The sequence below is a fragment of the Callithrix jacchus genome, chromosome 3 (assembly GCF_049354715.1).
Source record: "Callithrix jacchus isolate 240 chromosome 3, calJac240_pri, whole genome shotgun sequence".
Classification (NCBI taxonomy): Eukaryota; Metazoa; Chordata; class Mammalia; order Primates; family Cebidae; genus Callithrix; species Callithrix jacchus.
The window spans coordinates 7,820,393-7,834,662 of NC_133504.1; the positions used below are offsets into that span (position 1 = coordinate 7,820,393).

The window sequence follows — 14,270 nt, forward strand, 5'->3', positions numbered from 1 at the left end:
CCCCATCTCTACTAAAAATATAAAAATTAGCCAGGTGTGGTAGTGCACGCCTGTAGTCCCAGCTACTTGGGAGGCTGAGGCAGGAGAATCGCTTGAATCCGGGAGGTGGAGGTTGCAGTGGGCCAAGATGGTGCCACTGAACTCCAGCCTGATGATGGAGTGAGACTCTATCTCTAAAGAAAGAAAGAAAGAAAATTCTAGTTTCTCATGTGGCTTCCCACAAAACCTCTGGTGAGGACTTACATTGGAATAATGTTACGGATACTGTAGCAGGCCAGTCGCCCTCTCTGACAAGTCTATAGTCCAGCAGGCAGGCAAATGGGTGCATGAACAGAGAAGCCATGGAGACGGGGATGCTTTCTAAGCCTGAGCCAAGAGGACTCCTATAGCCCGCCCTGTTCCATTTCAGGCACATCTGTACCTCAAAATACTGGCCCTGCCTAGCTTCATAATCTGAGTATACAATCTTTCTTCTCTGATGCAAGCCAAAACCAAGAGATCAAATGTGGCAGGACACTTCCCAGTGGAGGCATCAGTGGGGTACATCTGGCACATACTGGTCAATTTCAGCCTTTGTAGAAATGGGACGATATGCCGTAATGTACCACATGATGTGATGCCAGAAAATTGCACAGCACTCATATGGAGGGTTCCTGCTTGTAAAATTGATCCTGAGACTATCGCTTAGAGCTCAAGGTCCAACTATCAATTTCCAGGGGATACAAGGGTTTGCAGAACAAGTCAAATGATACCGCAAGGAAACCATCGGCCAATGCAGACTGTGGGAGTCTGAGACAAATGACCCATTTTCTTTAACACTACAGCATGTGGAAAAGGAACTTACAGAATAAAAGAGACTTAGAGATGTAGCAACCAAATATAATTTGTGATTCTCATTTGTATCCTGATTCAAACAAATCACGTGTAAAAAGGCATTTTTAAGATGAAGCAGAGCAATTCACAGATGATCTGAATATTAGATTATATTCAGGAATGGTTATTAATCTTCTTGAGTGATAATGGCAAAGGGACGGTTTTTTTAAAAAGTCTTTACTCTCTTTTGCGGTTCACAAGTGTGATGATTTTGTTTGCATGTTAATGAGTGAGATGAGCCTTCCTCAAACCTTGCTACTACATCAGCACCACATTACCCATCCAATGTGAAAAAAAAATCCTTTCTGATTATCACTTAGACATGCACACTGAAGTATTTATAAGACACATGTTGTCTGAGATTTCTTTCAAAATACTCAAAAAGGCTGAGCATGGTGGCTCACACCTGCAGTCCCAGCACTTTGGGAAGCTGTGGCAGGAGGATCACTTGAGCCCAGGAGTTTGAGACCAGCCCTGACAATGTAGCAAGACCCCATTCTACAAAAAATTTAAAAATTAGCTGGGCATGGTGATGTGTGCCTGTAGTCCCAGCTACTTGAGAGGCTGAGGTAGGAAAATTGCTTAAGCCTGGGATATTGAGGCTGCAGTGAACTGTGATTGTGCTATTGCACTCCAGCCTGGGCAACAGGCCAAAAAAAATTTTTTTTAATTCCCAAGAAAAAGGAGTTATATTGGGAAGATGGATGAAAATTAATTGACATAAAAATTAATATAAACAGACCTAGAAATGAGACAAATGGTAGAATAAGTGGACAAGGACTTCAAGATAATAACTATACCTATATTCTAAAAGTTGAAGACGGTAGAGAAAGGCATGCCCATGTTAAAAAGAGACATAGGAAATAGTTTTAGAGACTCAATTAAAAGTTTCAGAAATAAAAATTAATGCCCAAAATAAAAAATATACTGGATGAAATTAATGACAGAGTTGAAAGTGCAGAAGAAAAGATTAGTAAATGTGAGTATTTAGCAGTACAAACTAGCCAACCTGAAACACACAGAGAGGAAAAAAGACTGAAAAAATATAAAATATCAGTGAGCTTTGGGACAACTTCAGTTATTCTAGTATATGTGTAATTGTGTAACTAGAGTTTGCTGAGAGGAGGAAACAGAGGGTCATAAAAAATATTTGAAGATTGGTCAGGCGTGGTGGCTCACACCTGTAACCCAGCACTTTGGGAGGCTGAGGAGGGCGAATCACAAAGTCAGGAGTTGGAGACCAGCCTGACCAACATGGAGATACCCCGTCTCTACTAAAAATATAAAGTTAGCCAGGGGGTGGTGGTGAATGTCTGTAATCCCAGCTACTCAGGAGGCTGAGGCAGGAGAATTGCTTGAACCCAGGAGGTAGAGGTTGTGGTGGGCCAAGATTGTGTCATTGCACTCCAGCCTGGGCAATAGGAGTGAAACTCTGTCTCCAAAAAAAAAAAAAAAATTTAAGAACAAATAGACAAAACATTTCTTTTTTTTTTTTTTTTTTTTAAGACGGAGTTTCGCTCTTGTTACCCAGGCTGGAGTGCAATGGCGCGATCTCGGCTCACCGCCACCTCCACCTCCTGGGTTCAGGCAATTCTCCTGCCTCAGCCTCCCGAGTAGCTGGGACTACAGACATGCACCACCACCCCTGGCTAACTTTATATTTTTAGTAGAGATGGGGTTTCACCATGTTGACCAGGATGGTCTCCATCTCTTGACCTCGTGATCCACCCGCCTCGGCCTCCCAAAGTTCTGGGATTACAGGCATGAGCCACTGCACCCAGCCCCAAAACATTTCTAAATTTAATGCAAACTATTAATACACAGGTTTAAGAAACTTAACAAAGCCCAACACAAGAAATGTAAAGAAGACTACAATAAAATATATCAAAATCAAGTTGTTAAATCTACTAATAAAGAGGGGAAAAAAGCAACCAGGAAGAAGATACAGGTATGGAGGCATAAAGATGAGAATGACAGCAAACTTCTTGTAACTAACAGAAACCAGAGGACAGTGGCAAAGCACCCTCAGAATACTGAAAGACAAAACGAAACAGCACTGTCGACTTAGATTCTTATATCCAGTAACAATGTCTTCAAAAGCAAAATTAAAATAAATACTTTTTTAGACATACAACCAAAAGAATTAATCACCAGTAGACCTACACTATAAGAAATGTTAAGAGCAGTCCCTCAGGCAAAAGTATAATGCCAGGTAGAAATCTGGTTTTATACCAAGGAACAAAGAACACCAGAAATGGTCATTGTGTAGGGGTATAGGAGGGAGCAGGGGAGTTAATACAAAAGACTTTTCTCTTGCAATTAAAAATTCTCTTTGAAACATAATTTTGTAAAGCAAAAATAACCATACTGTATTGTGGGGTTTATAAATAGAAGTAACATTTTTGACAAGAACACAAAGGCCAATCCAGGATATTGAATTTATTGTTGCAAGTATATGTGAAACGACCCAACATTGCATGATGGTAGATTATGATGAGTTAAAGTGCTTATCTGAGGTTGGCAACATCTTCTGTAAAGGGTCAGGGAGTAACTATTTTAGTCTTTGCCGGCTTTATGGTCTCCATCACAACTACTCAAGTCTACTGTTTTCTTATTCTATTTTATTTTTGGAACAGGGTTTCGCTCTGTTGTCCAGGCTGTTGTACAGTGGTGTGATCACAGCCCACTGCAGCCTTAAGTTCCTGAGCTCAAGCAATCCTCCCATCTCAGCCTCCCAAGTAGCTGGGGCTACAAGTGCATGCCACCACACCCAGCTAATTTTTTTTTAATGGGGTCTCCCTTTGTGACCCAGGCTGGTCTTGAACTCCTCCTGTGATCCTCCCACCTCAGCCTCCCAAAGTGCTGGGATTACAGATGTGAGCTACTGCATCCACCCTCAATACTGTTTTTGTAGTGTAAAAGTAGCCAGAGGCAATAAATACACAAATGGGTGTGGGTGTATTTCGATAAAACTTTATTGATAATAACAGGTGGCAAACAGATTTGGCTCAGGTGCTATAGTTTGCCAATCCCTGAAATGTACTATAAACCCCAAACCAATCATTAAAAAAAGAGAAGTATATAGCTAACAAACCACCAAACAGATAAATGAAATTATAGAAAATACTCAACAGGGCGGGCGCGGTGGCTCAAGCCTGTAATCCCAGCACTTTGGGAGGCCGAGGCGGGTGGATCACGAGGTCAAGAGATTGAGACCATCCAGGTCAACATGGTGAAATCCCATCTCTACTAAAAATACAAAAAATTAGCTGGGCACGGTGGCGCGTGCCTGTAATCCCAGCTACTCAGGAGGCTGAGGCAGGAGAATTGCCTGAACCCAGGAGGCGGAGGTTGCGGTGAGCCGAGATCGGGCCATTGCACTCCAGCGTGGGTAACAAGAGCGAAACTCCGTCTCAAAAAAAAAAAGAAAATACTCAACAAATTCCAAAGAAGGCAAAATGAAGACTGCAACAAACAGAAAACAAATAGTAAGATAGTAGGTTAAACCTAAGCATACTAATAATCACATTAAATGGACTACCAGTCATTAAATGACATAAATCAGAATCAAAGGGGAAAAAAAGGCCCAATTACATGCTCCCTACAATAAAAGCTTTAAAAATGAAGAAAATAATAGGTTATAAGTAAGAAGACAGAAAAAGATACACCATGATCACAGTAATTAAAAGAAAGCTGAAGTACTACATAAATATCAAAGTTGATTTCATACCATGGAATATTATCAGAGATAAACAGTCATTTCACAATGATAAAGGGGTCAATTCATTAAAAAATAGCAATCTTAAATGTTTATGTTTATATACGTAATAACAGAGCTTTCAAATGTATATTGCAAAACTGGTAGAATTGAATGGAGAAATAGACAATTCCACAGTTATACTAAAATATTTCATTTTTTGAGACGGAGTGTTTTTGCTTTTTTTGCCTAGGCTGGAGTATAATGGCACAATCTCAGCTCACTGTAACCTCCCCTTCCCAGGTTCAAGCGATTCTTCTGCCTCAGCCTCCGGAGTACCTGGGACTACAGGCATGTGACACCATGCTAATTTTTCTGTAGTTTTGGTAGAGACAGAGTTTCTCGATGTTGGTCAAGATGATCTCAGACTCCCGACCTCAGGTGATCCGCTGGCCTCAGCCTCCAAAAGACCTGGGATTACAGGCGTGAACCACCATACCAGCCTATACTGAAATATTTCAACACTCTCTCTCAGTTATTGATAGAATAAACAGACACAAAAGCAGTAAGCACATACAAGATTTCAACAAAATGATCAACCAACCTAATTGAAATCCCACCCAACAACAGCAAAATATCCATTGTTTTTCAGTGCACATACAAATCGTTCAAGACTAGCTCTGAAAGTGTAACAGGACAGCAGTTAGTTCTGTCACAGCCATTTATCTTTTCATCATTTGAGGGCACTCTCTCTCTATCACATGCCTTCATGACAGTTGGAATGAGGAAGTAAAAATGACAGAGTACAGGAAACAGCGAGCGCAGTCAAGGAATGCATCAAACCTCCAGGCAAAACTGATCTGCCACGACCAGGAACAGGCCCTAATGAAAATTCAGATGACAAGTCCCAAATCTTCACTGTGAAATCACAAGGGGAGAAATTGGAAATGAGAGTCGTGCCACCTTATTTGATAGATGGTAATTTAAATAGACATGGTTCATTAGGGGAAAAAATGAACTGGGGGGAAAATAAACATAAAGTCCAAACGCGAAACTTCCCTATAGAGTCACACATCACCGAATGGTGAGGGTACCTCCTGAGAAGTGTGTCATAGGTGATTTTGTTGTGAAGACGTCAAAGCCTGTACTTAACACATCTAAAGGGTGTAGCCGACTGCATACCGAGGCTGTATGGTACAGCCCATTGCTCCGAGGCTGCAAATCTGTACAGCATGTTACTACACTGAATATTGTAGGCAGTTGTAACACAATGGGAAGTATTTACGTATCTAAACCTAGAAAAGGCACAGTAAAGTACAGCCTAGAAGATTTAAAATGGTACGCATAAGGGCCGGGCGCGGTGGCTCACGCCTGTAATCCCAGCACTTTGGGAGGCCGAGGCGGGTGGATCACGAGGTCAAGAGATCGAGGCCATCCTGGTCAGCATGGTGAAACCCCATCTCTACTAAAAAAAAAAACAAAAAATTAGCTGGGCATGGTGGCACGTGCCTGTAATCCCAGCTACTCAGGAGGCTGAGGCAGGAGAATTGCCTGAACCCAGGAGGCGGAGGTTGCGGTGAGCCGAGATCATGACACTGCACTCCAGCCTGGGTAACAAGAGCAAACTCCGTCTCAAAAAAAAAAAGGTAGGCATATATGGGGCACTCATGATGAATAAAGCTAGCAGAAGCAGAAGTTGCTCCGGGTAAGTCGGTGAGTGACTGGTGAGTGACCGTGAAGGCCTAGGACATGACTGCACACCGCCATGGACTTCAGAAACACTGTGCACTTAGGCTACACTTTATTTTTTCTTGAGACAGAGTCTTGCTCTGTTGCCCAGGCTGGAGTGCAGTGAAACGATCTTGGCTCACTCCAACCTCCCCCTCCCTGGTTCAAGTGATTCTCCTGCCTCAACCTCGCAAGTAGCTGAGACCACAGGTGCGCACCACCACGCCCAGCTGATTTTTATATTTTTAGTAGAAACGGGGTTTCGCCACGTTGGCCAGGATGGTCGCAAACTCCGACCTTAGGTGATCCACCCGCCTCGGCCTCCCAAAGTTCCGGAATTACAAGCGTGAGCCAACGTGCCTGGTCACTAAATTTATATTAAAAATGTCTTTCTTCAACAATAAATTAATCTTAGTTTACTGTAACTTTTTTACTATGTGAACATTTAAAAAATACATTTTGACTCTTTTGTAATAACACAGCTTAAAACACAAACACATTGTACAGCTACATAAATGTATTTCCTTTCTTTATATCTTAGTCTCTAAATTCTTTTCTGTTTTTACCTTTTTTTTTTTTTTTTTTTTTTTCTGAGACGGAGTTTCGCTCTTGTTACCCAGGCTGGAGTGCAATGGCGCGATCTCGGCTCACCACAACCTCCGCCTTCTGGGTTCAAGCAATTCTCCTGCCTCAGCCTCCCGAGTAGCTGGGATTACAGGCACGCGCCACCATGCCCAGCTAATTTTTTGTATTTTTAGTAGAGACGGGGTTTCACCATGTTGACCAGGATGGTCTCGATCTCTTGACCTCGTGATCCACCCGCCTCGGCCTCCCAAAGTGCTGGGATTACAGGCGTGAGCCACCGCGCCCGGCCCCTTTACCTTTTATTTATATATTTTCTACTTTTTAAAGTTTTTCTGGTGGAAAACAAAGACACACACACATTATTAGCCTAGGCCTACACAGGTAGGGTCATCAATCTCACTGTCTTCCATCCCCACATCTTGTCCCATTGGAAGGTCTTCAAGGTAAGTAACGTGCATGGAGCTGTTGCCTCCTGTGATGACAATGATTTCTTCCAGGTACCTCCTGATGGACCTGCCTGAGTTTTGCAGTTAACTCTTTTTTGAGACGGAGTCTCGCACCGTCACCCAGCTTCCAGTGCAATGGCACGATCTCGGCCCACTGCAACCTCCACCTCTCTGGTTCACACGATTCTCCTGCCTCAGCCTCCCCAAGAAGCTGGGATTATAGGCGCATACCAACGCACCGGCTAATTTTTTGTATTTTCAGTAGAGACGGGATTTCACTATGTTGGCCAAACTGGTCTCGAACTCCTGACCTTGTGATCTGCCTGCCTCAGCCTCCCAAAATGCTGGGATTACAGGCATGAGCCACCGTGTCCAGCCAACTTTTAAAAATTGCCCTATTTATTTAAAGTAGACAGAGTACGGTCTAAAATAATGATAAAAAGAATAGTTTAGTAAATACATAAAGCAGTAAAATAGTCATTTATTGCCATTATCAAGTATTACATACAATACATAACTGTATTGTGATACTTTTATATGGCAGCCCAGTAGTCACGACAAAAACGTGTGAGTAATGCATCACACTACCATGTCACAATGGCTATGATGTCACTAGGCAACAGGAGTTTTCCAGCCCCTTTCTAATCTTATGGGACCAGCATCGTACATGCCATTTGTCATTGACTGAAATGTCATTGTTAGGCACTTGCCTGTGCATTATTTTATGCATTGCTTTGAAGAGATAATCTAATGCTAATCCACTAATTTAATTATGACAGGAACTCATGACGCTACAAGTCACCAAATGATTAAAGTGAAACAAAATCCCCTCTCACTAAACGGAAGGCAAAGTATGTGAAAACTTTCAGAGATGAAGCCACAAAAGAGACTTGTCATGTGAGGGCCTAGGAAATACCAGCTATGCAGATAAATGGTGATGGGGAAATAGAATTTTAACCCTGGAATCTTAAAAAGCCTTTAGTTGATGTTTTTCACTGTTGGTCCCCTAATCTTATTGCTTCTGACAATGACATTTTCTGCTCAAGGTTAGAGCAATAATTTCAGTGGAGTAGAATGAACGCCCTTGGCCTTCTGCATGCAGAGGCCCTGGAGTTTAATTCCGTTCTCATTAATTCCCTAATGAGAAGCTGCAGGACTTACAGAATGTCTGGTAACCCTTTCTGCAGCCCCCTTCCCATGCCAGGGTAGGCTGTAGTCAGAAGCCAGTCGTCGGCCCTAACCCTACAGACACACAGTTGCTCACTGGGACAATGTTTCCGCGAGATTGTGAAGCCACATGGAAGAACTCACGGTGGTGTGGATGTGATCAAGTGTTCTATCTGAAATACCTGGGCAAGGAATTGGTGCTAAGAGACCCTAAGCCGGTTTCCAGGTCCATGCTGTCTAACCGGAATATGTGAGCCACAAATGACATTCTAAACCTTTTGGCTGGGTGCGGTGGCTCATGCCTGTAATCTGAGTATTTGGGAGGCCAAGGAGGGCGGATCACCTGAGGTCAGTAGTTCGAGACCACCCTGACCAACATGGAGAAACCCCATCTCTACTAAAAATATAAAAAAATTAGCCAGGTGTTGTGGCAGTTGCTTGTAATCTCAGCTGCTTGGGAGGCTGAGGCAAGAGAATTGCTTAAACCAGGGAGTCAGAGGTTGCATGGGCTGGGATTGTGCCATTGCACTCCAGCCTGGGTGACAAGAGTGGGGCTCGGTCTCAACAACAACAGCAAAGGGAAATTTTAGAACTTTCACAGCCATGTTTGGAAAAGCAAAAAGAAATTAAGTAAAATTAATTTTAGTGATGAGTTTCATTTAATTCATTATATCCCAATAATACCCTTTTGACATATAATCAATATAAACATTATTAATGAAATATTTTACTTTTTTATTCTAAGTCTTCAAATTCTGGTGTGTATTTTGTACTTTCAGCACATGTGAACCTGAGCTGGTCACATTACAGGTGCTCAACAGTCACATGTGGCTAGTGGCTACCGTATAGGACAGTGTATACTGTGATTGATGGTGGAATGGCAGACAAGTTAACTTTCAGCAGTACACTAGTATAAAGTCAATATTTTTGGGCCAGGCGTGGTGGCTCACGCCTGTAATCCCAGCACTTTGGAAGGCCGAGGCAGGTGCACCACGAGGTCAGGAGTTCGAGACCAGTCTGGCCAACATAGTGAAACCCTGTCTCAACTAAAAATACAAAAAATCAGCTGGATGTGGTGGTGTGCGCCTGAAATCCCAGCTACTGGAGAGGCTGAGGCCGGAGAATCGCATGAACCCAGAATGCAGAGTTTGCAGTGAGCCAAAATCCCACCACTGCACTCCAGCCCAGGTGACAGTGCAAAACTCTTGTCTCAAAAAAAAAAAAAAAAAGGCTATATTTTTATTAGGGAAAATATACAGTGCTAACATCTTACATGTTCAGTTCTGCCTTGCGGAGGGGGCAGTGGAACGGGGAACTTTGGTCACTATTAGCTAAGCCTTCTGCTCACAGGAATGAGGAAACTTGTTCATACAGGCTTAGAAATGTGGGTCATGGTGAATGTGTAATTTGTAAGTCCTAAGAGAAAAAAGAATTACAAACAGCCGGGGAATTATTAAGAGAACTAGACCAAAGATATTCTGTGAGTTTTGCCATTTAATAACATTTTCAGAGCCCAAACTCTGGGTGAGACCCAAGCTCTGCCTGGGAAATCACAATGCCCAGATTTCCTCCCACATGCGTCAGCTTTTCCTCGCTCTTTTAATTATATTAAATTCATAACCCCCTCCTTCCACTGCCCCCACCCACCACATCAGCCCTACGGTGTGTACACAACTATTCTCCTACAAGTACGTGTTATAGATCGTACTCACGTGACTGGAAATTTGCTCACTGTGATTCAGGAAGAGACGTCTACCTCTCGCGCAGGAACTCTCTCTAGAGCATTGCCTGACAGTATAAAAGTTTCCAGGTGAGGTTAAGAAAGAGGTCAGGAAATGTGTGCCAATTAAGCTAAACCTAAAATTATATGAGAATAAACCCTTTTTAAAATTGCCAATATGGTGAAACCCCACCTCTACTAAAAATACAAAAATTAGCTGGGCGTGGTGGCGTATGCCTGTAATCTCAGCTATGCAGGAGGCTGAGGCAGGAGAATCACTTGAACTTGGGAGGTGGAAGCTGCAGTGAGCCAAGATTGCACCACTGCCCTCCAACCTGAGTGACAGAGGAGACGGGACTCTGTCTCAAGAAATAATAATAGTAAGTTAAATTAAATATAAAATAGAAGAGCTTACACTTGCATTAATTATCTATTTCTGCATAACAAATTACTCCAAAACTTAGTGGCTTAAAGTAACAGACATTTACTATCTCACAGTTTCTGGGGTCAGAAATTTAGCAGAGGTTTGGTTGGATGGTTGTGACTCAGGTTTTTTCATGAGGTTACAAACAAAATGTCATCTGAAGGCTTGACTGGGGCTAAAAGATTCCCTTCCAAGAGGGCTCACTCACACGGCCGTTGGCAGGAGGCCATAGTTCTTCACCACATGGGCCCCTCCACAGGGCTGCTTGAGCGTCCTCACTGCATGGCAGCCGGCTTCCTCCACAGTAGGTGGTCCAAAGAGAGAGCAGAGAGAAAGCCACACCACCTTTCTTAACCTAGTTTGGAAGCCACACCCTTCCACTTTAACCACACTATTCATTAGAAGTGAGTTACTAAGTCCAGCCCCCACTCAAGGGGAGGGAAATTAGGCTCCACCTTTTGAAGGCAGGAGCATATTATTTTTAACTCAAAGAGTTCAGGGGCATCTTTTAAAACTGCCACAACATTTGCTGGATACACTTCTCTTTTCTCTCTTTTTTTTTTTTTTTTTTTTTTTGAGATGGAGTCTCACTCACAGGCAGGAGTGCAGTGGCACAAACTTGGCTCACTGCAGCCACCACCTCCCAGGTTCAAGCGATTCTCTTGCCTCAGCCTCCTGAGTAGCTGGGATTACAGGAGCATACCAGCACACCCAGCTAACATTTGTATTTTTAGTAGAGACCTTGCTTCACCATGTTGGTCAGACTGATCTCGAACTCCTGACCTCGTGATCTGCCCTCACTGGCCTCCCAAAGTGCTGGATTATAAGTGTGAGCCACTGTGCCCAGCCTGGATACACTTTTCTACAGTAGTTCCTCCTGTCCTCCCTCACACCCAAACTCTAATGCTAAGTTCTGCAGGATCAATTGAGAAGGTTCCTGGCCCACAAGGTATCTTCCCACCAGGCATATCAGGGCCCCCTAACACAGGCCTTAGTAAACAGCCTAAGCCTGTGCTTATTAAACTGCAGGTTTTGACCCATTAGTCGATCTGGGCCAGTTTTCTTTTTTAATAGATGAGATGAGACAAGAAAATATGTGTATGCATTCCACGTAGTAAGGATAGATTTCATAAAATGTTTATTTTAATTCATTCATTCATTTGCACAAGCAACAGACCTTGGGGGCCTACGATGTGCCGGGAACCATTTGGGGCACTTGATACATGAATGAACGAAAACAAAGACCCGTGGAGCTAACAGTGTAGTGGAGGTATCCAGACCGTAAAATGAATGTAGTAAAATCAAGACTCTAGTATGCTCAAAGGTTTGATGGGAAAAGGAAAAACAGCAATATAAGGAGGTTCAAGAGCGGTAGGCGTGAGTTGCAACTGTAAATAAGGTACATAGGTAAGCATCCTCGAGGAAGTGGTAAACAAATGATGTGTGCATACATATGTGTTGATATGGCTTGGATCTGTGTCTCCACTCATATCTCATGTCGAATTGTAATCCCCAGTGTTGGAGGTGGGGCCAGGTGGGAGGTGATGGAATAATGGGTGTGGCTTCTCCTGGCTTAACCCCATCCCCCTTGGTGTTGTGTAGTGAGTGAGTGAGTTATCGTGAGATCTCATTGTTTAAAAGCCTGTCTGCCTATCCCTCCTTCTCCAGCCATGTAAGATGTGCCTACTCCCCATCTGCCTTCCACCATGATTCTAAGTTTCCTGCGGTCTCCCCAGGAGCTGAAGCTGCTATGCTTCCTGTAAAGCCTGTAGAACTGTGAGCCAATTAAACTTCTTTTATATGTAAATTACCCAGTTTCCGGTATTTCTTTTTGGCAATGTGAGAACACACTAATACATATGTAACCTATGTGTGTATATGTATATGTGTGCAGCTGCATGTGTGTATATGTGTGTGTGTACTGAGTCTGTTATAAAATTGATTTCTTACCATGAATCATACGAGCAAATCAAAAACCACTGCCATGAGACCACAATTTGGCCTAGATTCCATGGGAAGGAAGAAGACAGGGAGAAGAAGAGGAACATCCCGTTCCCGCTGTGTTCGCAGAACCGGAGCTTGTACTCTTTGGTAAGGAAAGAGACACAAGCTCTGGGCTGGTGTGGAGCACCGTCTCAAATCAGGAAATTCTTCACCTTTTTAACCTTGCTAAACCCAGGCCATTTATTAAAAAGTCATCCCAACCGTTAGCAAGCTCAATACTAAACTCACATTTGCAATAGACTATACTGTGTATGTGTGGCATAAGGAATAAAGCCAAACATGGTGGATTCTTCATCCTAATGAGGCAGGAGATAGAGGAAGAACTCCAGGGAATTTCCTAAAAGTAAGAGTTAGAAGGAAAGACTGTGTGGGGAGATGGGATTTCTATAGACTGTGCAGTCTTGGATGGGAGAAAATGTATGACCCAGAAAAAATGCAAATACTATAGCTCTAAATTGTGAGATGGTAAAGTAGTGAGATAGAGCCAGACTGATTTTTAAAACCATGTTAAGTCCACGTTAAGGAGTTTGAACTTTATCCTGAGAGCAATGCAGTGTCACTGAAGAGTTTTAAGCAGGGTTCTGTATTTTCGAATAATTTTAGAACATTGAGCCTCATGGAAGTAAATAGCAAAAATCCTCAAAGCACAATGTGGACAACCCTTGAGGTGTGCAGAGCAGTTTGTTGAAGGTGGGAAGAATATACAAGATACACTTTTCTTTTTAAAATTTTTTTTTTAAAGACGGGGTTTCACTGTGTTGGCCAGGCTGGTCTCAAACTCCTGACCTCAGGTGATCTGCCCGTCTTGGCCTCCCGAAGTGCTGGGATTACGGCGTGAGCCACCACACCCAGCTGAGATATACTTTTAACAAACAAACAAAAAGTATTGGCTGGGTGAACACCTATAGTCTCAACACTTTGAGAGACCGGGGTGGGCAGATCACTTGAGTCCAGGAGCTCAAGGCCAGCCTGAGCAACATGGCAAAACCCCGTCACTGCAAAAAATACAAAAATTAGCCCAGTGTGGTGGTGGGCCCTTACAGTTCCAGCTACTTGGGAGACAGAGGCAGGAGAATCACTTGAGCTTGGGAGCTCGAGGCTACAGTGAGCTGTAATCGAGCCATTGCACTTCAGCCCGGGCAACAGAATGAGAATTCTGTCTCAAAAAGAAAAAAAAAGTATTAAGCGTCACAAAGATGTAATATAGATATGTCAGCATATAATTATATGTAATTTATAAGTAAATGTATACTGGGAGTACATACTCAAAACTTTTGTGCTGATAGGGATGTGCAGTCAGACACGTTTAGAGACCTCTGCTGTAGATGACCTGGAAGAACGCCCAGGAGGTGGCTCCCCCTCAGCCCCTGCTTGAGAGGCTTGCTCCCACCTCGGGGAAGCAGGGCTCCTCCCAAGGCTTTGTTCACAATGGAGGCTTACAGCAAGAGCCACCAGCACGGCATGCTCAACGATGCATGCACTAAGTGGAAGAATTTCCTGGCCATGCATCCCAACTCTGGCCCCAGCTGCACGCTGTCCAGGAAAAGGAGGAACCCAGGTGGTCCAAGGAAGAAGGAACAGAAACAGGAAGTCGTGGCAGGACTCAGGGGAGGGACGTTAGCAGGG

General features: G+C 43.3%; 1 non-coding gene across 1 annotated transcript; it reads left to right on the plus strand.

Moving 5' to 3' along the window:
* Positions 1 to 1,054: 1,054 nt before the first annotated feature.
* Positions 1,055 to 1,161, plus strand: LOC118152638 (small nucleolar RNA U13). Its single transcript, XR_004741372.1, has one exon. It is a non-coding gene; the product is annotated as a small nucleolar RNA U13 (small nucleolar RNA).
* The last annotated feature ends 13,109 nt before the right edge of the window (positions 1,162 to 14,270 follow it).